Genomic DNA, 21,438 nt, shown 5'->3' on the forward strand with positions numbered 1-21,438 from the left:
AACACCAAGTTTCTGCAGCTGCCTTGACTGGATTCAGTCAACCTCTATCAAGGCTGTGTTACAAAGAGGGAAGGGTGCTGGTGGCAGGGGGAATTTACATTACAAGGACAAGGAGGGGGTGAAGAGCCTCCAGTTGCCTGGGGCCAGCCCACAGTTCAACCCTCTCAACGACCTCCACTAACACACTTCCCTGACCTCCAGCACATACAAGTTCCACAGGAATTTTAGCCACCCTCAGGGAATAGGGCAGAAAAAGAGCAAGTAGTCTGGAGCAAACCACCTGGGCTCTCTAGTCCACCACTAAGTAGCTATGTGATCTTGAGTAAGTTATTTAACCACTCAGTGCCTTAGTTTCCTCATTGGCAAAATGGGAATAATAATAGTGCCTGTCTCAGAGGTTATCCTTAGCACATAGAACACTAGCTGGCATTTATTAAATGCCCTGTAAGTGTTGGCTGTCATCATTGTCTTGGGAGGCCTGACTGCATATTACAAGCACTGTCACTTAATCCTCACACAACCCTATGAGGTAGGTACTACGATTGTCCCCATCTCAGAGCTGAGGAAGCAGGCCCAGAGAGGCTGCACAATGTGCCCAAAGTGATTCACCCAGGGAGTGGCAAAACTGGGACTTGAACCCATGTAGTGTCCGTGCCCCTAAACATCTCACTCTGCCATACTCTGCTGTCTACATTTGTGCTTAAAGTCAACATCAGTTGATTTTTTTTCCTTACAAGATATGAACTAGAGGCAGCTGGGTGGCTCAGTCGGTTGAGCTTCCAATTCTTGATTTCAGCCCAGGTCATGATCCCAGGGTCCTGGGATGGAACCCGGAGTTAGGACCCACAGTAAGCGTGGAGCCTGTAATATTCTCTCTCTCTCTCTTTCTCTCTCCCCCTCTGCCCATCTCCACTCGTGCTTACTCTCAAAAATAAATACAAAAAAATAAAATAAAATAGAATAAAATAAAATAAGATATGAACTATATCTGTTTTCTTTTCCTTGCTAGATGAAAACATCTGATTATTATTTCTAATAAAAATAACAGAAGAAAAAAATCTCTGAAACTAAACTATCTTGGATTACCCCAACTGGAAATAAGGGCAAATACTCAAAAGTTAATGCTTTAAAATGCTTTAAAGCAGGGGCACCTGGGTGGCACACTCCGTGAAGCCTCTGACTTCGGCTCAGGTCATGACCTCAGGGTTCATGAGTTTGAGCCCGGCATTGGGCTTTGTGCTGACAGCTCAGAGCCTGGAGCCTGTCTCAGATTCTGTGTCTCCCTCTCTCTCTGCTCCTCCCCTGCTTACACTCTGTCTCTCTCTCTTTCTGTCTCTCTCTCTCTCTCTCTCTCTCTGAAAAATAAATAAACACTAAAAATTAAAAAAAAGAAAAAAGAAAATAGCTGAAACATGCACTATTTCTAACATTTACCAAAGCTGTTTATCCCCATAGAAGATCTCCACTCATGATAAGTAATTCACTCAAGCACAGAAACTGAACACAAGTGAAAGAGTTTTTAACATTTTAGGATCTTCCACTATAAAATATAACTTTCTGACACAAATTCCTCTGATTATGGCTGTTGTGCTTTTCCAAAAAAAAAAAAAAAAAAAAAAAAAAAGACGGTCATGGGACGCCTCGGTTGCTCAGTCGGTTAAGCGACTGACTTCAGTTCAGGTCATGACCTTGTGGTAGAGCCCCTCCCTACAGAATGTGGTGAAAACCTCAAGACAAAGGAAGGCAACCTGGCTATGTGCGTGTGCGCAACATTCCTCACCACTCTGTAACATAGACCGCCATTCAGACTGTATGTTACCATATATGGGAGACAAAGGAGCAAAAATTGTACAAAAGGCAACCCCTGCCTCTGCCCCCGCTGTGCTCGGGGCTCAACCTTTTGGGGTCTTGGCACGCTGAGCCCATGTTGGCACGGAAAGAAAAGCCTCAGTGTATCGACTCTGTGTGTGGCCACTACATTTCATGGGGGCTCACCCCGGAAGCGGAGACGGTGTTTCACCTCCCTTGTGGCCGGGGTATGAAACTTGGGGCACCTGGAGAAGTAACATCACCTGGCGCCAGCTGACCGCTTGATTCATAGACCAGCCCCTCCCAGCGCACTGGGGCAAGGACCCCAGGTGCACAAAGGGACCCAGTGAAGCCCAGGAACCACCTCAAGGAGCACCGCCCATCAGACTGGTAAGCACCCAGGATCGTTTGGGCAGACCTGCCCCTAAGAGGCAGAAGAGGAGCCTGACCACCTGCCAGGGTTGCGGGAGTAGGCAACCGGAACCACAACGCTAAGGCGCTGGGCACTGGGCAGCGGGATGGAGTCGCTGTGTGGCTGTGTGTGAATGCAACCGACAGCAGAAAAGTTCTGACCTGACCAATGAGCCGAAGCGAGTGTTGAGTCCTGGTCCGCGGTTCCCTGGCAACCTCATATGGCTTAGGGCGGTGTCAGACTTCCCGCGCAGTCTATCCGAAGCAGGGCTTGATACTGAACCCGTCAATACTAAGAGGCGCCTGAAATACCTCTGAGAGGAGAGCCGCCGGAAACGGGCCGAAGCGCGTGTGCGTCCGCTCCAAATTAGTCCCTCCCTTCCCCCTTTTTCTCTCTTGTGCAAGTAAGTTGTCCCTTAGGGGGAAGAAAGCAGAGTAAACTGACTCCCCTACCGTGTATGTTGAGGAATTTCAAAAAGGGATGTTCAGGAGATTATAGTGTGAAAAAAACTCCCAGAAAGCTCCGGACATTCTGGGAAATTAATTGGCCATTGATCTTGGTAAGCTGGCCCTCCAAAGGCCCACTTGAAAATGAACTCATTGGGTGCACCTGGGTGGCTCAGTCGGTTAAGCGTCCGACTTCAGCTCAGGTAACGATCTCGCGGTCCGTGAGTTCGAGCCCCTCATCGGGCTCTGGGCTGATGGCTCAGAGCCTGGAGCCTGCTTCCAATTCTGTGTCTCCCTGTCTCTCTGCCCCTCCCCTGTTCATGCTCTGTCTCTGTCTCAAAAAAAAAAAATAAATAAGTAAAAATTAAAAAAAAAAAAAACGTTGGAAAGAAAAAAAAAAAGAAAATGAACTCGTTGGCCGAGTGTTCAGAGTCGTTGTGGGGGATCCAGGCCACCCTGACCAATTTCCTTATATTGACTGTTGGCAAGACCTGGTCCTATCCTGGTCGCCTTGGCCAAAAGTCTGTATTGAAGAGAACTGTAAAGTTATAATGGCTCATGTCACGGTTTCCTCCAAATGCCGGCCAAAACCTGAAAAACCCATACTGTGGGGAGAGCCTGAGGGGACCCCACCACCATATTGCCCACTGTACCCCTCACTGCCACCTGCACCTCCAGCCACCAGGGCTTCTGAAACCCCACCGGAGCCTGCCCCTAGTCCTGAGGCCTTGCCTCCTCTAGCACCACCAGCCTCTCTGGATGTGACTGGCTCACTGGGTCCTAACTGCATACACCCCTGCTGGAAGGCAGCTAGAAGATCAGGCCAGGGAAGACAGTCGCTCCCTGCAGCAACACCAGGGAGCCCTACAGATGCCACTGAGGGAAACTAGGGGACCCATCTATTATGATCAGGAAGACCAGATCCGAGGAGTCCAGTGTTTTTGTGTACCAACCCTTTACCACTATGGACCTCCTAAATTAGAAGCACCATACTCCCTCCTATAGGAGAAGCCCCAGGCTATGATTGAATTAATGCAGTCCATAATTCAAACCCATAAACCTACTCGAATGGACTCCCACCAACTCCTCCTGACCCTCTTTAACATGGAGAAGTATCCCCAAATTACCCAAGTGGCTCTAAAATGGTTAGAGGAGAATGCCCCAGCTGGGACACTAGACACCCATGCTTATGCTCAGACTCACTTCCCTAGGGAGGGCCCCAAATGGGACCCAAATGACTCAAGTGCATATGGAGGGCTCACAAGGACTGAACAGTATCAAGAAACCCTTCTAAATGGCATGAAGAAAGGTGGGGGGCGGGGGGGGAGGCCATAAATATGAATAAAACATCAGAAGTGCTCCAGGGACCCGAGAAGAGCCCGAGCCAGTTCTATGAGAGACTATGTGAGGCATTTCATCTCTACACTCCTCTTGATCCAGAGGCACTCATTAACCAGCCGATCGTCATTGTGGCTTTCATAGGTCAGGCAGAAGGGGACATCCAGTGCAAGGTGCAAAAGCTAGAGGGTTTCACAGGCATGAATGCCAGTCAGTCACTGGAAGTAGCAACTCAGGTGTTTGTCATCCGTGATCAGGCAGTGCAGAGGCAAGAACACAAGAAGATTCGGAAAAAGGCAAACTTGTTAGCTGTTGCCTTGGTAAAGCAGTCAGAATGCTCCTGGAAAGGTGCCCCACAGGGACAGGGCCGGGGCCAAAAAGGGGAACGTTGGGGAGGATCATCTTACCCAGGACCAAAGTTAGAACGGAACCAGTGTGCTCATTGTCATCAGGAGAGCCACTGGAAAACTGAGTGCCCCCTGTGGCTGGGTAATTCTCAGCAGGGCCCCAAGAAGAAAGAAAGAGGCCATGTGGTCCAGGGCCAGTACCAACCAGCATCACAGCCTCATGGGGCCCCTGAAGAGGATTTTGTGGGGCTAGCCACCATGGAGGACTATGAGGAGGGATAGCACAGACCAGGCTCTATTTTGTTAAGGCCCCCAAGAGCCTATGGTCTGAATTAATGTGGGGAGGCCACCCATCGACTTCATGGTAGCTACTGGGGCAGTCACTCAGTGATGACCCAACCCATGGGCCCCCTCTCACAGAAACAAGCCACCATTGTGGGGGCCATGGGCAATCAGACACACCATCCTTTCCTGCTGCCTTAGCGATGCAATTTAGGTGGCCATGAAGTCATCCATGAACTCCTGTAACTCCCCAACTGCCCCGTGGCTTTAATGGGCCAGGACCTGCTGGGAAAGCTACAGGCCCAGATAACTTTCAACTCCCATAGACAAGCTGCTCTGACTCTAAGAAAACCGGAAGAAAAGAGTATGGCTCTCACAATTCCCCAAGGGGAAGAATGGCACCTCTACAGTCTCATGGAGGGGCCACAACAGGGACCTGAGCTTCCCTCTGAAGAGTACCGGGGTGTGGGCTGAGGACAACCCACCAGCACTGGCCCCGGAACATACCTCCAGCAATTGTACAACTAAAGCCAGGGTCAGGGCCAATCCACCAAAAACAATATTTCATCCGTTGTAAAGCACAGGTGGAGATACAGAAGCACCTGGAAAGACTTCTAAAATACGGAATCCTCTGACCCTGTCAATCATCTTGGAACATGCCTCTCCTCCCAATCCAGAAACCAGGTACTGATGACTATCAGCCAGTCCAAGACCTGCGCCCAATAAACCAGGCCGCCGTCACCCTGCACCCAGTTGTCCCAAACCCATACACTATCTTGGGTCTTATCCCTGCCGTAGCTGCCTTCACATGCCTAGACCTCAAGGATGCCTTCTTCTGCATCCACCTGCCCCCCCCCCCCCCGCCACCCCCAGAATCAACTGATCTTCACCTTCCAGGGGGAGAATCCTGAAAATCGTGACAAGAGCCTGTTGACTTGGACCAGATTGCCTCAGAGGTTCAAAAACTACCCCACCATTTTTGGCACTGCATTAGCCTCAGACCTAAGAGCCTTCCCAGTGGATCAATATGGCTGTGTCCTGCTTCAGCACATAGATGACTTACTGCAGCTGGAAGGTCTCGGGAGGACTGCATGGAAGGAAATAGGCAGCTCCTTACCCTCCTATGTGTCCTGGCATCACAGTGGGAGTCATAACCCAGATGTTGGGGTCATGGCATCACCCGGTGGCATATCTCTCCAAGCAGCTTGACTGTGTTGCCCAAGGCTGGCTGTTCTGCCTATGGGAACTTGCAGCCATGACCTTCTTAGTGTCTGAGGATGACAAGTTATCTATGGGACAAGAATTGACAGTCCAAATGCCACATTCAATATTGACAATGGAATACAAGGGACAATACTGACTAACCAATGCCAGGATGATCAGATATCAGGGAATGCTATGTGAGAACCCGCACATTCACCTAGAAGTAGTGAACCCTAAACCCTGCAACCCTACAGCCTGTCAGGCCAGATCAACCAGACCATGACTGCATCAAAGTCATGGATAAGGTGTTCTCCAGCCGACCAGACTTGAAGGACCAGCCCCTCAAGGTCCCTGACGCTGAGTATTTCACTGACATAGCAGTTTTGTGAAAGAGGGAGAATGCCTTGCAGGGTGGTGGTGACCCTGAATTCTATCATTGGGGCCAAACCCCTGCCAAAGGGGACTTTGGCACAGAAGGCAGAGCTCATCGCACTAACCTGAGCCCTCCAACTGGCGGCAGGCATACATGTTAATATACACAGACTCTAAGTATACCTTCACCACCCTCCACATACATGTGGCTTTATATAAAGAGAAGGGTCTAATAAACTCAGGAGAAAAAGACATAAAGTGTGATAAGGAAATCCTTGAACTCTTAGACACTGTGTGGGCCCCTAAAAGAGTGGCAGTCATGCATTGTCAGGGAGATCAAAGGAGAGACACCACGGCTGCATGGGGAAACCATAAGGCAGACCGAGAGGCAAAGCCTGCAGCCTCCAAAGAAACAATCAGCAGCTTTAGCCGCTGCACTGTTCCCTAGTCCACTGGCAGAATGGGACCCTAATTACAACACGACAGTACCTGTTTTATGACTGAAAATGGAAGCTACCTCCCAGGTGGATGGTGGAAATTTGAAGACAGCCAAGTAGCAATTCCTAAGGCCCTGGCTCCAGCTTTTGTCAAGCAGTTCCATCAGGAAACCCATATTGGCTGGACAGCTCTCAAGACTACGCTGAGCCGACATTTCTACATCCCTCAACTCTCCAGCATTGTCTGAGCCGTGTGTGAGCAATGTGAAATGTGTGCCCAGAATAACCCACATCAGGGACCCAAGGGTGCCCCTGGGGTGCAGAGTGTCCAGGGAGCCCCATTTGAAAATATGATGATGGACTTCACTGAGCTTCCCCAGGTCCGAGGCTGTAAATATCTGTTGGTCTTTGTGTGTCCTTTCTCAGGGTGGGTGGAAGCCTTCCCTACTTGCACAGAAGAGGCACATGAAATGGCCCGACTTCTGAAAGAAATCATTCCTCAGGGCCTCTGGGTGGCTCAGTTGATTAAGCCTCTGACTTCAGTTCAAGTCATGATCTTGAGGTTTGTGGGTTCAGGACCCATGTCGGGCTCTGTGCTGACAGCTCAGAGCCTGGAGCCTGCTTCCAATTCTGTGTCTCCTTTCTCTCTGCCCCTCCAACACTCGTGCTTTGTCTCTTTGTCTCTCTCTCTCAAAAATAAAACAAATACTAAAAAGAAAAAGAAATCATTCCTCGGTTTGGGATCCCTATCACTATGGGATCAGATAAGGGCCAGCATTCGAGGCTGAGGTGGTGTGGCTGATGGCAAAGGGGTTAAAGATCACCTGGAAGTTACACATGGCATACTGACCCCAGAGCTCTCGGAAGGTGGAACGAGCGAACCAAACCCTGAAGCTGCAATGAAGTAAACTATGTCAGGAAACCCACCTACACTGGGACCAGATGTTGCCAATCACCTTGTTAAGAATCAGGTGTAGCCCCACTAAGTAGATGGGGGTTCTCCCCTTATGAAACCTTTTATGGATGCCCTCCCCCCCCCATTATCAAGGGCATAAGAGGTGATCTAAATGAGATAGGCAATCTAACCCTAAGGCAACAGATGCAGGCCCTTGGCTCTCCCTAACCACCTTACACCATTGGGTTAGGGAGTGATTACCTGTGAGTCTGACCACAGCTGCTCACACCTTTAACCAGTAGATGCTGTATAGGTGAAGGAGTGGAATGTCCAACCCCTAAAACCCCTCTGGAGAGGCCCATTCACTATTATTTTGTCCACACCTACTGCAGTAAAGGTAGCCAAAGTAGGTCCCTGGATTCACCACAGCAGAGTGAAGCTGGCATCTCAAAACTGGGAGTGCATTCCTCATCCATTAACACCATGCAAGTTGACCACACAGAAGAAGCAATCTGCAACTCCAAAGGCTCTGGGAGACTGCAGCCCTGCTTTAGTGACTGCAGAAGCTAACTAATCTACACACAGAAGCTTGAAGAATCGACGGTCCAGTGAAACAAACAGACTGTCCTTGTTTTCTATATCTGTTTCCTTACTGTGATGCACCACCACCCCTGTGTCTCACTGTTATTGTGATTCTTGCTCTACTTTCCGCCATAGGATTGGCAGAGGCCGCCCCACCTAGCTGGGAGTGTTCTAAGAGGTTTCTGTTAGCACTTACCTTCCTTTTATAGATAGGATGCTTCATTTGGTATTGGTTGCTTCTAATCTGGACCCCTTCTGTAGACCTAGATTCCTCTTCTTGTGATGCATGTATTCACATAACCAGGTCAGGCCAGGGAGTCACCTGGACCTTACTATATCATACGCACTTGTCATGCCAAGGAAAAGTCCTGGAGACCTGCAGACACAATAAGACCACCTATGCTACCTGCCAACGGGAGAGTCAGTACACTTGCTTTGACCCACAATACTCCCCTAGCAAAGATTGGTTGGAAGTCCGATCCTCCTAAGGTGGGGGAGGGTGGGCTTTGGTCAGTCAGACACAAATTAGTAACCCCAAATGACTGGTATCAATACTGTTTGATGTATGTGCGGTTATAGGTATTGGCCCAGAGGCATCTGTCATATGAAAAAAGTGGGCACTTTTCATAGAGGGCCCAAGGACTCTTGATATACCATGCAGAGGCTTAGATTGGGAGTGGGAATACCCACTCAATGACAAATACGTGTGTGAGGAAAACGGTTTATATGCCTATACACCTGAGTTTTTATGCCCAAGCTGAAGCTGTGTTTCATGGGCTACTTGGGAAAAAGAAGGCACAACAGTGCTCCTTAAGAAGGGGACCACTACATCAGGTTGTCAATCAAAAGCCTATAATCCTGTTCATTTTACCATCATTAACCCAGGAGACTAAAAATGGCAAAGGGGCACCCGAATTGGCATCTGGATTCATGGGCAAGGGAGAAACCCAGGGACTGTGCTATATTTCAAGAGAGTCATTACCACCCATCCAACCATGTCCCATCAAGGCTTCTACTCCTTCTATGAAGAAATAAGAAGTAGCCCCCTCCCATTTCAGTCACAGCAAGGAACTTGTTTCTAGCCCTAGCAGAGACTATAGCCCAGATTCTGAAGATCTCTTCTTGCTATATATGCAGGGGAACCAACATGGGAGGTCAATGGCCATGGAAAGCTAGAGAATTATATCCTTGCAAACCATATAAGGGAACAGAATACCCCAGTCCTACTACCAGGGCTTAGCTCCTCAAAACCCCAATTATTGGGGAAAACTGCCTTGCCCAATGGGGAAGAAAGTTCACCATTTATGTTGGAAGCTTAACATGCCCAGGCCAAAGATTTTATAACTCAACTGCCTGGGAAACCCAATGGTGGGGCTCTCCAGATCTCCTTGAGCCAGATCCCCACCCCTTGTCTAACTTCTCTGATCTCTAAAGGCTTGGGACAACTTCAATGCAGCCATCAAGTGGTGGGCCCCAGGTGGACTATACTGGATATGTGGAAGGACAGCCCATACAGTACGTCCCTCAGGTCAGGGTCATGTGTGCTGAGAACTATTCGTCCATCTTTCTTCCTGTTCCCACTTGCCAGAGGGGAACAATTGGGAGTCCAAGTGTATGGGGGACAGGGAGACTCAATGGAAATGACGTGCCCTACAAACTGGCGATTGGAAAGATGATGAATGGCCTCCCGAGCATATAATCCAATATTATGTCCCTGCCACCTGGGCAGAGGATTGCTCCTGGGGCTACTGCACTCCCATTTACACGCTAAACCACATAATCAGACTGCAAGCAGTTGCAAAAATTATAACCGATGAAACTGCCAGAGCTCTTAACTTACTAGCCAAGCATCAGACAAAAATGCACAATGCTATCTATCAAAATTGCTGGGCCTTAGATTGCTTGCTTGCTTCTGAGGGAGGAGTTTGTGGAAAATTTAATCTGAGCAACTGCTGCCTACAGATAGATGATGAAGGAAAAGTCTTAGAGGAGATCACAGATGGAATGAGAACGGTTGCTCATGTCCTAGTCCAGACCTGGAAAGGTTGGAACCCCGGGGAGGTATTTGGAGGATGGTTTTCAACACTCAGGGGATTCAAAACCATCACAGGTATTCTCCTCTTGATTTGGGGGCCTTGCTTAATCCTACCTTGCCTAGCTCCCCTGGTTATATGGTCTGTCTCCAGCCTTATTGAGGTAATTGTCAAAAAGAAAACTGCCACGCATGTGATGATGTTATGGAAATATAAACCTCTAAACTAAGATGATGCTCTTTGACCCAAGATAGGGGATCTGAGCATCAAAGGGGGGAATATGATAGAGCCCCTCTCTAAGGAATGTGGTGAAAACCTCAAGACAAGGGAAGGTAACCTGGCTATGTGTGCATGCATGGCATTCCTCATGACTCTGTAACATAGACTGCCCATTCAGACTGATTGGGAGACAAAGGAGTAAAAATTGTATGAAAGACAACACCCCACTGCACTTGGGGCTCAGCCTTTTGGGGTCTTAGCCCGATGAGCCTGTGCTGGCACAAATAAAGCTGCTTCCTGGAAAGAAAAGTCTTGGTGTCCCGACTCTCTGTGACTGACTGGCCTCTACAATCTTAGGGTTTGTGAGTTTGAACCCCATGTCAGGCTCTGTGCTGACAGCTCAGAGTCTGGAGCCTGCTTCGGATTCTGTGTCTCCCTCTCTCTGCCCCTCCCCTACTCGTGCTCTGGCTGTGTCTCAAAAATAAATAAACATTAAAAAAAAAAGAAAAAGACTATCATCATACTTTAAATCTATATTTAGGTTATGACAAGAATGGACATATGGTCAAAATATTAAATATTCTACAAGAAATTATAGGCCAAAAATATGGTCACATCTGGAGATACTAGGATAATGTGTGACCTCAATATCAATGCAGCCTCTCTTATTGTGTTACAGAGTCCATAATCACTGCTTTTAAAAGAATTGATTTACAAAGCAAATAAAACATGTCATGTATTTATAATTTTCTTCTGGGAACTCCGATTATGAAAGCTTGTCATGCATGATGTGGAACTAAAGTCATCTCTCCAATTTTGTACACTTTCAACAAACTATTTTTCACTTTTGAGGTCCAATTATTTCAGACAGGAGTAGGTATTAGCTTTCAGAAAACAAACACTAAAGCATGGGTGTTGATAGGAAAAAAAATCACATAAAGAACTAGAAAAGTTCAGAATTTAAAGTGCAGGAGGAAGATAATAAAGCATGATTTGTTTTCAGTTATGTAGTAGCTACTGCCCCCCTGAGGTTAAAAAGTGTTAGTGACTCCAAGCAATATTCCCCTCGATTGAAATTTATTATTAGCACTTTCTTTTTTTCTTTAATTTTTTAAAGTTTTTACTTATTTTTGAGAGACAGAGACAGAGCATAAGCAGAGGACAGACAGAGACAGAGGGAGACACAGAATCTGAAGTTGGCTCCAGGCTTTGAGCTGTCAGCACAGAGCCAAACACAAGGCTTGAACCCACAAACCATGAGATCCTGACCTGAGCCAAAGTCGTACACTTAACCAACTAAGCCACACAGGCTCCCCTATCCTTAGCATTTTCTAACATGTTTCTCTGAAATGCTTCCCTTTGCTGTTTTGATTATGTTATTATTTATTTTCTTCCTTTAGTGATTCTCTCCTTTGTTCACTGAAGGCTTAATAATATAAAAAATCAGAGTGAATTAAAGTGTTCCCTGAATTCAAGAACTAGTTCAGCAATTCCACAAATAATAGAAAGTGAAAATAATACAGAGAAATGTAATGACACATTCCTCAACAGAAAAAAAGAACACAGAATCATTTTTGTCTCTTGACAAGTTTTGTCTCACATCCTTCTAAAAATTTAATAGTAAAGAATTTGCTAGAAATAAAACTTTATTAATTTTATGAAATCACAGGATTCAGAAATAAATGACAATTATACTCTATTGTATGAGTCCTCTAACACATAAAAAATCTTTCATTGATAGGCAAATATTAAATATGCCTTCCTCCCTACAGATATCTGACTGGTAGGTTAGTTCTATAACTTTCTAGAATCATCAGCAACTGATATTTTTAGCACAAAGCACTGCTGTATAAATCATTTTTATCTCTAATCTCTGAGGGCTTATGTAACCTACATACTATTACATATAATATAGTGATTGAATGGTAATATCTCTGAGTTACTTTTTAGCTACAACTTCCAAGAAACATTTATGCTACATATGGTGTCATTGAGTTGTGAAAAGAAGTGTCCATTTTTAACCCAGACTCCAAGCAGGGAGGGACTTCCTGTGGTTATAGCCCACAAGGAATCCCCACCCAGTAGAGTAGACCCAGCAGGCAGAAAAGACCATAACCACACAACATTGTGCAGAGAGCTGCTGCCTCGTGTCACCTTCCTCATTAACAAGAAAAGCAGGCAGATGGCTTTGTCCAGCATTTTAAAGGCAAGCATAACCTTTCATTAGAATTGGCTGATGAGGGGCGCCTGGGTGGCTCAGTCGGTTAAGCGTCCGACTTCAGCTCAGGTCACGATCTCACGGTCCGTGAGTTCGAGCCCCGCGTCAGGCTCTGGGCTGATCGCCCAGAGCCTGGAGCCTGCTTCCGATTCTGTGTCTCCCTCTCTCTCTGCTCCTCCCCCGTTCATGCTCTGTCTCTCTCTGTCTCAAAAATAAACGTTAAAAAAAAAAAAAAATTAAATGACCAGTCGTAAGGTTGGGGGCTATGTTCTAAAAAAAAAAAAAAAAAAGAATTGGCTGATGAATGGGAACCTGGGTGGCTCAGTCAGTTAAGCATCCGACTTCAGCTCAGGTCATGAGTTCTGCATCGGGCTCTCTGCTGACAGCTCAGAGCCTGGAGCCTGCTTCAGATTCTGTGTTTCCCACTCTCTCTGCCCCTCCCACACTTACACGCTGTTCTTCACACTTACACGCTGTTCTTCTCTCTCAAAAATAAATAAACATTTTAAAAAATGTAAAAAAGAATTGGTTGATGAAGGTTCAGCTGTTAAGGTTTACTTTGAGCAGTTTATAAGCAAATCCTGTAACTAGGAATAACAGTAAGAACTCTATATAAGCAAATCCTGTAACTAGGAATAACAGTAAGAACTGTGTATCACGAAATAGAGTGTGGAGGAAGAGTCGAGAGGGTGGGACTCAGGAGAAAAATCTGGGCAAGAATGTATCAGAAAACAGACCCATTCCCAAGACATGCTGATTAAGAAGTATCTGTGAGAGGGGCATCTGGGTGGCTTAGTTGGTTAAGTGTCCGACTTCTGCTCAGGTCATGATCTCACAGTTCCTGGGTTTGAGCCCCACAGCAGGCTCTGTGCTGACAGCTTGGAGCCTGGAGCCTGCTCCAGATTCTGTGTCTCCCCTTCTTTCTGCCCCTCCCCCGCTCATGCTCGTGCGTTTTCTCTCCCTCAAAAAAAAAAAAAAAAAGTATCTGTGAGAGAAGAACCAGAGACTGACAGTGGGATTCTCTTTATGCATACCATTCATACTCTTCTTGTGGGTGTGTAACAAAGGGCTTGGACGAAGATGTCCAGATAACATAGATAGCAGATCCCAGAGTGAGCTGTAAGATAGGCCATCAAGCAGAACTATAAATGGGGTGATGCATGCTTCCCACCTAGCACAGGACCTAGCCATTGTTAAATGGGACTATGTCTATGACTTAGAGTGATCTTTAAGTCCATTTGGTGGGAGTAACCTAAAAGTGATCAGCCAGCTACAGTCTCCGTTAGGTGGCTGAGGGGTGGGAAACTACACACGCTGAACAAGTTTAAAGGGAGAGGCAGACACAAATTACAGTAGCTTTCATAATTATGGCTCATGATCCTACTCATTCAATGTACTAGTTACAAAGATGTGGAGTGAATCATATATAACTCCTGTTACTCATTGATATTAAGGCTTTTGTTGTCTTCAGAAAGCTGTAAGTTAGTAATCCTGCTGGATAGTGTTAGAAAGACCTCTAAACCAGATGGGCAGATAAAACACTACAACTCCTGGGACTGTATCCAAATGTGCCACACTCTCAGTTCCTCTGATTAGTTTCATGAATACCAAATCCCTATTCTTTGCAATATCAGGTCAAAAGGTAAATTTATCATGGTCACTGTGATCTTCGTTTCACCAATAAGTTTAATTCTTCTCACATAATGGGGATTTATTGTAAGGGCACATTTGGGAATCAGGATGAAAGGATTCCAGAAATAGCAATTCTGCAAGATTCAAGGCAATCTAGAAACCATTCCCCAGCTGGACTTCATGGATCTTAACCTTAATGTTCCACCACATTTTGTTTCTTTTCTATCATTTTTCCTCTCATTACAGAATGGCTACTGTTCTCTGGATTTTTCTATTCAACTTTTAGGAGTGCCTTTAGAAAATTTGATCCCATCCCTTTGCTTAGGAAAGAGACTGAGGTTGGCTGCTTAACTCAGCAGAGGGCTGTAAGAGGCAGGACATCTTGGGTGTAGCAGGCATGGTGACTGACATGTCTCATACACTATGTAAAAGATTTGGTTTTCTTCCTCTGTAGTGGTAACCTTAGGTTTTAAGTTATAAGTGGGTTTTAACTATGACAGAAACTGAGCCATATATATATAACATATATCATAGCTACATCATTATTAAACACATTTTGTGATTATATTCTTAATAAATAAAAGTATTCTCTGGACAAATTTAAATGTATCTCTGACAATCACAGCTTCATAATCTATTTAATCAAAAGAAATCCCCACATCACTGCACAGAAATATGATTTTATGGAAGGCCTTGCAGAAAGGTGGAGAGTTTTTTCAATCCAGTTAGTCTCCTTCATTAGATACAGTCAGATTCTTAAGTTCTACAGACAACAAATGCTATTAACTTAAAACTATAGGGGCACCTGGGTGGCTCAGTCGGTTGAACGTCTGACTTCGGCTCAGGTCATGATCTCGCAGTTTGTGAGTTCGAGCCCCGCGTTGGGCTCTGTGCTGACAGCCCAGAGCCTAGAACCTGCTTCAGATTCTGTGTCTCCCTCTCTCTCTCTGCCCCTCCCCTGCTCACGCTCTGTCTCTCTCTGTCTCAAAAATGAATAAAAAACATTTAAAAAAATTTTTAAATAAATAAATAAATAAATAAAACTGTAAGGTGAAGGTGGAGAAGCAGATGTAGCTGTCACCGGTATAGGCTGAGTACGCACAGTGCTATGAGTGGGTGCTGAGTGTTCCTGCCAGAGAACCTGCCATAACAAAACATTAGTTCCCTGAAACCATGCTGGACTTTAGACTCCAAATGGAAACTAATCATTAGAGTCATTTACAACAAGCCATGTCAAATGTGTGTATGACGTTCAATAAGTAAACATAATCGAAAAGGTTCACTGTAAATAGATGAGAAGATGAGAAGACAAGAACATACACAAAACTGTAGTCTGTTGGTCTAAAGTCTGCTCAGACTATCAAATTTATTTTTCTAACTTTGGCAAGATCCATGTCTACCCTCGTGCATAATAAACATACCTAATTAAGAACACTTCATAACATGTCTTAGCAATCTCTCTCATGGTCCTAAAAAATGGAACATATCATCCTTAAAATGATTAAAGGCAATTGTTAATTAAGCCATTTCACAGATTATTACTTAGGATCTTATTTTCTCAAAACCCCTGTTAAAATACAGAACCTATTTCTGGGTATTATCAAAACCCGGGATTCAATGAAAACATTCTCTTTGGTCACATGATATTGTACTACCATTAATATTTCAGTAACTTGATAGCTTTTCTAATAGAAATACTTCCTTGCTGAAAAAGATATATTTGATAAATCAGTTGGCTTAATGTTCTCATTAAAAATAGAATTTTAGAATTAAACGTTCCAAGAGACCATACATGATGGCATAATCCATGCTCAACAGAGGAAGACTGCCTGACTGTGCTCCCTACATACCTTGTTAGCACTTAGTAAATAATTAATAAAAGAACTTCATCTAATTTCATAGCTTCAGCTATCAAACTCTATGCTTATGGTTCCAAAACCTGAGTCTCCTGATTCCAGAATGCACATTTCCAACTGACTGTTGGACTTCTTTGTGTGGAAGTCCCAAAACATGCTGAAAATGTTGCTTTTAGCAGAACTTGCTATTTAAATTGTGGTCCAGAAAGCAACACTGGTATCACCTGGGAACTTGTTAAAAGTGCCAAACCTCAGACTCAGTTTCAGACCTACTTCAAAATCTGCATTTTGATTATCTGTAGGTGATTCCTATGCATGTTCAAGTTTGGGAAGTACTGCTGTAGGATACATCTCTGTTGAATTTTACTTCTTCACAGATGTTTTCAAACATGCAAAGTATTTGACCTATCAGCATCTCACAAGGATTTTATGAAGATTAATGTTTAAACCTTTGCAGATTAAGTTATTTTTAAATTGCCTTGAAGACAGGAACTATCTGCTCTAATGCACTAAATAAAGTGAAATGTAATCCTTCATTTCTAGAGGTTCTTTTATCAGTATACTTACCGCAGTTCAAAATGACATCCTTACTGTAACTCAAAAGCAATCTCCAAATTTGTTATTCTTAAAAAAATCTCTAACCTCTACAAAAATTGTTGATTCTATGGATCTCCCTACTTTGTCAAAACAAACAGTGCAGTTCCCAGAATAGGTTAAACATATACAGAAGGATCATTCTGGGACTGCTCTGCCCTGTTAAGGCAGCTGAGCATTATCTAGACCCAGGGCAGAAAACAGCATTTTCCCCAGGAGAGCAAGCCACATTTCCTATGGAAAACAGATTCACACCACTTGGCTCTGCAATGCACGTTTCTTTACTTAAATACTCTGGTTATTGCAGCTGGAAAACACACAGTGCTCTTTTAGAAAGTGGGTGCACGATGTCCTGCTTGGAAGCGGTTTTTCTAAATTGGCAAACACCTCCTGCATTATAGGCCGCCCTGCTCTCTTTTAATGACAATATCAGAGAATGCCGGATGGCTTTGTAGGTCAATGATCACAGTTCCTCAGAATGTGTTGTATAAAACAGATTTAAATATTCTCCATCAAATTCTGGTCAAGGTTTATTTTGGTATGTGACATGTTATTCGCTCCCAATTCACTAACATTATCTTTAAACGTGTTAAGTCATTTGCAGGATTCAGCAATTTACAGCTATCATGTTTTACTTGTCACTGAAAGTACTTTACAGAGGTCAGATGACCAACAATCTGGGGCTTTGACAGGGAATTCTTGAATTGGATAATTCTTGACTTCAGTGGAGCTTTGAACTCCAAAATTCCACAATTTCTCAAGTTTGAAACTACTTCTACATTCCTGGGTAGTAAATGTATGATTATAACATCTAATCTTCCCTGAAATTCATGAGAGGAAAAATTTTAGATGGCTTGGTCATTAAGCAACTAAACAATTATGCTTCTTGGGGTGCCTGGGTGGCTCAGTCACTTAAGCATGTGACTCTTGATTTCTGCTCAGGTCATGATCTCACGGTTCATGGGTTCAAGACCTGCATCGGGCTCTGTGCTGACAACATGGAGCCTGCTTGCAATTCTGTCTCCCTCTTTGCCCTTCACCCCACTCTCTCTCAAAATAAATAAATAAACATGAAAAAAATGTTTTAATAAAATAAATCATTACATCAGTGGAACAATTTAGAAATTTTTCTTGGTGTAAAGTTTTAGATGACATTAATCAAAACTCAAAACAGTTGCAGTCTAAACCAGGCTTAAACAATTTACAGTAAAATGCTAAGTTTTAGGGGTGCCTGGGTGGCTCAGTTGGATTAAGTGCCTGACTTCTACTTAGGTCATGATCTCATGGTTCATGAGTTTGAGCCCCACATCGGTCTCTCTGTTGTCAGCACAGAGCCTGCTTTGAATCCTCTGTCCCCTCTCTCTCTCTCTGCCCCTCCCCTGCTTGTTCTCTCTCTCTCTCTCTCCCTCAAAAATAAATAAAAATTAAAAAAACAAACACTAAGCTTTAGATCAGCACACAGAAACTGTAGAGAAGACAATTAAAGATGCAGTAACAAAATATAAGAAAATAAACATTTATACTGAAGAATCAAATTTCAAAGAACACCATGAAAGTAACAGATGTTTGTCCTACATGGTCAAAAGAAATAAGCAATATTCAAATGCTTGATCTATAACTAACTGGACATTTCTTCGAAACCAAAGGATCAAATGTCAATGTGCACCATCACTCAGCCACTTGCTCTCATTTTTGTGAAAGAAGTAAAACTTCAGAGGGTTTTACCAAATGTAATAGGAATTTATCTTCAATTTTCTAATTTATATACTATAGTGGAAATTGTTTTACCAAGAAGCTTTTTGAAAGTCGCTAGCATCAATCCCGAAGAAAGTTTTAAGAATTTAGGAATTTATGAAATTTGTGAAAATATCAAATTTACTTAGAAAGTTTTGCTATTTATATCTGTTGCTTCAAATGAAAAAAAAACTTGAAATTAATAAAAAGTGTTCTTCAAATAGTATATGATTTTGCTCATTACAGTGAAAACCCATTAAATGTTTTTCAATTTTAATAAAATACACTAAAAAGTATTAATCCAGTATTTTTTCCTTTGTCTTTTACCATGCTTTCCCTTTGCTACCTTCATTTTTCTTGCCTTTTTTTTTTTTTTTTTTTACCACATTGCTTTAATTTTTTTAAATGTTTATTCATTCTTGACAGAGAGAGAGCACAAGCAGGGGAGGGGCAGAGAGAGGGAGACAGAGAATCTGAAGCAGGCTCCAGGCCCTGAGCTGTCTGTACAGAGCCTGACATGGAGCTCGAACACACAAACTGTTAGATCATGCCTGAGACGAAACCAAGAGTTGGACACTTAATCAACTGACTGAGCCACCCAGGTGCCCCATGATCAGATTGCTTTTATTGCTTTTTTTCTTCCACTGGTTTGGAAGCTACATGATCTGGTTTGAAAGTTTCATTGGTTTGATCTGTGTTATCCTTAACTTTTAAAAATACATAGCTAATTTTATGTTGATTAAGCCTAAAACTGACATCTCCATCCATCTTCCAAATGCTTGAGACATTTTAATATTTTTGGGTTTGTTTTTTTTTTAATGTTTCCTTAGGAGGGAAAAAACCCCCAACTTCCCAGTATCACATCCTCAACCCAAATTATTGGACTTTATGTCAGTATAATCCATAGATGGGAAAGAAAAAAAATCTGAATTTCTTTAGTAATGTAACTTCATTATTCCATATCTAGTATTGTATACTGATTATTATATTCATCAGATAATAATACGTTAAATCTAGATCAGCTTTTGTTTTTCTATTAAAGAAAGGATGAAGTGTTTTAATTTCACTACATAAACTATTAAAAAGCAAGCAAGAGAAACCATCTGAATTACTTGATAAAATGCTCAAAATGAATGCAAATCAAGCATGTGGGAGTATAAACAGTATGCATGCATGTATATCGGAAACATGGAAAATGAAAATAAAATGGAAAGACGAAAATTAGAAAGCAAATAATCCTAATTTGTTGGTGTTTGAAAAATAACTGAAAAATTATTTTCATTTAAAATAAAACCAAGTGCAATAAGCCACAGCACTTAATTTGTAACAGTTAATGAAAAATGCATTCGCTTTTGTCACTATATAATTCCCAAGCACTACACCTAAGACTAATGCTTAGGTAGAACTAGAGACCTCTCTCCAATACTGCACATCTTTTCATCTGCGCCCTTGTGCTATTTTTCTAAAGGAGATCTAGGAACCAATTGATATGTAGTATGCAATGTTACTGGATCAAAGTATTTGGATTTTATTATTAGGGCAAAGGGAATGACATCATCAGATTTGTATTTCAGTGAATTGAAGAGCGGGGTGGAGGAGACTGGGGAAAGTAGACTGGTTAGGGGGCTGCTGCCCCAACCACGTAAGATACAATGAAGGTAGAACAGCAGTAAAACGAAGCGAAGTAAATAGATTAGGGGGATTATTATAGAGGCTGAACTGGTGAATATAGTTACTAACGATGTGGAGAGTAAGAATGGAAAATGATTCATTGGTTTCTGGCCTGGACAAGCACATTCTCAGATGCAGTCTGTGGAGGTAGGGAATATAAGACGCAAGTTTATCAATCAAGTGGGGAACTGGATAGAGAAAATGTCAGCTCACTTTTGGAATCAGCCAACAAAAGAATAAATTTATGTTGTTACAACAAAATAAAACTACACAGATGAGGTCTAAAGTTGTTTTTTAATTTTTTTAATATTTATTTATTACTGGGAAACAGACACAGAGTGTGATCAGGGGAGGGGTAGAGAGAGGGGGAGACACAGAATCTGAAGCAGGCTCCAGGCTCTGAGCTGTCAGCACAGAGCCCCATGCGGGGCTCGAACTCACAAACTGCAAGATCATGACCTGAGCCAAAGTCGGTCACCTAACCAACTGAGCCAGCCAGGTGCCCCTAAAGTTGTTTTTAGAGGTAAGGCCACTAGGGGGCAGTAGGCTCAACAGTGAATACAAAATAGTTCTGGACCTACTGGAGCTTCTCAGTGCTGCTGCTGAGTTCACAAATGCTCTTTATTCACTCTAAATTTCATTAAAAGGGTTAAACATTTCGTTCTTCAACAATCAAATTAAATAGCTAATAATTTAGTAATATCTAAATTAGACACAAACAGATCCCAGGTTATTTCTTTTAAATGTCAAGTTAAAAGGGCATGATACATTTGCTCCTCTTTATCCCTTCAATACAAAGGTGCTTCAGCTTGTGTAATTGAGTTAGAAGTAAAGGGTAAGTACTGACTTCTATCATTCGAGAGTAACAATGCATTCTTAAAGAGCTTAAGTTAAGGGGCCACACAAATAAAAGTATCATCATCACAGGGGCTTTCAAAAGTGTGTTTAACTCCAAAACACAATTTCCTTATAGCCAAAACAACTACTTTGGGGAGGATGAAAATACTCTAAAACCCATGGTGGTTGTGATACCTGAGTGGTTCTGTTGGTTAAGCATCTGCCTTAGGCTCAGGTCATGATCTCACAGCTTTTGAGTTTGACTCCCACATCAGGCTCTCTGCTGTCACTGCAGAGTCTGCTTCACACCCCCATCTCCCTCTTTCTCTGCCCCTCCCCTGTTTGTGCTCTTCCTCTCTTCCTCAAAAATACATAAAAACATTTAAAATAACTGTGGTCGATGATTACACAACTCTGAATATTCTAAGAACCACTGAGCTGTACGCTTTAAATGGGTGAATTGTGTGGGTGTGTGAATTATACCCCAATAAAGCTGCTATTCTTAAAAAATGAATACTTTT

The sequence above is a fragment of the Panthera tigris genome, chromosome B3 (genome assembly GCF_018350195.1).
Source record: "Panthera tigris isolate Pti1 chromosome B3, P.tigris_Pti1_mat1.1, whole genome shotgun sequence".
Classification (NCBI taxonomy): Eukaryota; Metazoa; Chordata; class Mammalia; order Carnivora; family Felidae; genus Panthera; species Panthera tigris.